This window comes from Camelina sativa, chromosome 11, assembly GCF_000633955.1.
Source record: "Camelina sativa cultivar DH55 chromosome 11, Cs, whole genome shotgun sequence".
Taxonomy (NCBI): domain Eukaryota; kingdom Viridiplantae; phylum Streptophyta; class Magnoliopsida; order Brassicales; family Brassicaceae; genus Camelina; species Camelina sativa.
In genome coordinates this window covers 34,542,734-34,545,938 of record NC_025695.1, presented here as the reverse complement: position 1 = coordinate 34,545,938, position 3,205 = coordinate 34,542,734, and positions in this window count along the sequence as shown.

The window sequence follows — 3,205 nt, the reverse complement described above, 5'->3', positions numbered from 1 at the left end:
TTAATGAAATCAGTTATACAAACATATTTATGTAAAATTTAAATAAAATAAAAATAAAAATAATTTCAGATGTAGAGTGGTCCACGATACCTTATTTTTATTTATATACAGTATTCATTCATTGAGGAATTGGTTTTGGATCTTACCCACGCTAGAAATGGACTTTTCTTTCCTCAAATCATTAACAAAGTCAAACGTTTAGTGCTTTATTAGTTAATGTTAACGTATAAGGAAGCCTAGGCTCATCTTAAAGAAAATTTCATTCTATACGATCGCATGATTTAGTTTTGTGTATTTTGATAGCCATGAGTTTTCTTTAACAAAAGTAATGAGATCTCATGACATAAAAAGATTATTGAACTTACTAACATGTACTATGTAACAAATTAACAAAACCAAATAACGTTTTCGAAATGTTATTTTAGCATTATTCCCACGAGTCTTTGGAGTATGATTTGAGAGATGTATGGGAACATTACGAAATAATTTAGTTGAATTGTAATTTGTGGTTTAATGTAATTTTAGATAAAAATGTAATATTTTATAAATTAATATTTTGTGTAATATTTTAATGTATATTTTAAAGTTATTTATAAAAGTTTTATGATTTTAAAATAATTATGAATAATATAAAGACTATAATGTAAAATACTTATTTTAAAAACTTCATATATGAAGTATATTCTTGGAGAAAACAACCCTAGTAGTAATTATTGAAATTTGCATATCTATATATAAAGTTTTTTTTTATTTATTTTATTTTATTTTATTTTATAAAGTATCTCTTGGAGATGATACCTAAAGAGGGTTTCTTGATTTCTTTGTCTTGATATTGGTTACTATGAAACGTTATTTTTTACTACTTTAACGTACATCAAACTATATGTTTTTGATTCATTCAAGAACAAATTTAGGATATAAAGAAAAATTAGCTAGATAAATTACTATTTCGACGACTAAAGTAAGTAAATACTAAAAACTCAAACTCAGATAATAAATAAGTCATTAAACAAAATAAATACTAAAAAGATGTTTGAAAAGTTAACAAAATAATAATATTAATGTTGTTCGATAAAAATAACATATCTAGAGAACATGTTAATGAATATAATGAAAATAGTAATATTCACGTTATCTTCTTATTACAAAGGTCTAAGAAAAAACAAAATGCTGATGAATATATTCTTTTTTAGTCAAAGAATGCTGATGAATATAAAATAATGATTAGTAACATATACATATCTGTATAGGAAAATTGTAAACTAGAACGAAAATCTGTTATGTAATATTGCAAAGCTGTAAAAAAAATAGTACATGAAAGGTGTATAAAAAAGCTGACTTTAAAAAAAGCGGTACATTAAAGGTGTACAAAAAAATAAGAGTAAAAGTTTTAGTAAAATTTTAGTGATTAGTAAACTTTAAAGCTATGTATTTTGTTTTTAATACAATATAATATAAAACTAGTGGTCTTATACTCATTAACATTCTAACCCCAATAAACTCAAAAGCAGAATTACAATAACAACAATAACCAGAAATACTCCAATAACTCATAAACCAACCATCATTCCAACATAAAACCGTAATAAACCATCCAAAAAAATCATTAAACATAGAATCAGTAACCTAGCAACAGTATAATGACTCAAGTCTAGCAACCTAACAGAAGCTAGACAACACATCAACGAGCCACTAGAACATCCTCCTCTTCATTACCTTGATTCCACGATCATACTTTGCAATTACTTGCATCACAAACAACAATTGAGACACATGAGTATTATAACAAATACTTACTGAGGCAATCCTCCCATCTGCTGGACTATACACACAAGAAACTGAGAATCCAATGTTCAACAATCAACTAACAACACAGTCAAACAAGGAAAAACAAGTATCAGCCACCTGCTGAAGGGTTGGTGTCGATCAACACCCTCTTAGTGTCGACTGACAATGGACACCTATTGTTGACTGACGCCCTCCTGGTGTCGACTGAAACCCCACCATTACCCAAAAATCTTAGCAGTGTCGATCGACACCTGCCAAAGTCCTTGCACCAACAACTCTTTGGTGTCGACCGACACCCACCTGGTGTCGATCGACACCGACCCCGTAAACATGTTCTTCTTGAAGCTTTGAGTCTGTTCTCCGCCTTCCACCACCTCCATTGTGACCTACACTCTCTTAGGAGTCACAATAGGCCATAGAAACCACAAATCAACCACAAACAAGCAAGCAATCAACCAAATCACACATAGAACAGAGTAACAGAGAAATCTCATGGTCATGTACTCACTTCTAAAACATTAGAATTCCAACCAACCAATGACGAATACAACACCCAGTAACCTTCTAACAAGCCTCTTGCCCTGAATTTTTACTCCCACAAACAAATCACACAAAAAAAACAGGAACAAAAGCTTCAAGAAACATATTCCAGGATTTCTTTGTAGTTTTTAGGGAACGTTCTTTCTCTGGAGGCAAAAATAGGTTCAAAATCCACCCAAACGTCGAACTTCCTCCTTAAATACGAACCCTAAGTTCCCCAAACCAAACCGATCAAATTGAGAGACCTAAAATTGAACCAAACATCTGGTCGCGAATGGTGTCGAGCAACACCACTCATTGTATCGGTCATAATGTCAGTCGACACCCTTAACAAAGTTTTTTATTTTTTGTTCGCAGATTTCAAACCACTTTGTAAAATGATTACCAATTACTACCTATATTTTTTTCGTTAGATGTGGCTATTATTTTAATTACCCAAAAAATTACTCTTGACAGTCACTTAGTGCTATTTAGTGACTCCATATGATAGATTATAAATTTGGCTACTAAGTAAATAACATCATATGGGTGACCATGACTTCTTTCTCAAGTTCCCTGCCACATTGTGTCTTAGTGGCGTCATATCCTTGTGATGTTTGTGTGACATCGGCGCCAGTCTCCTATTCATCTTGTCTTTATAGGCTTTTTTACGCTGTTTGTGGCACTTTTATTTGCGTTGTTGGTGCTTCAAATCGAGTTGTAGATGATGCGACCACCAATTAGTTATTATTAGGAACTGATTGCTGCTAGAGGTGCTCATATGCAGTGGTTGTAGAATATATGTATCAAACCTAATCCACATGTCATCATTCAAAAATTTGAAGATAACCAAACATACCCTATCTTAGGCCATGTCAAGTTCTTGCATTGTATTTTT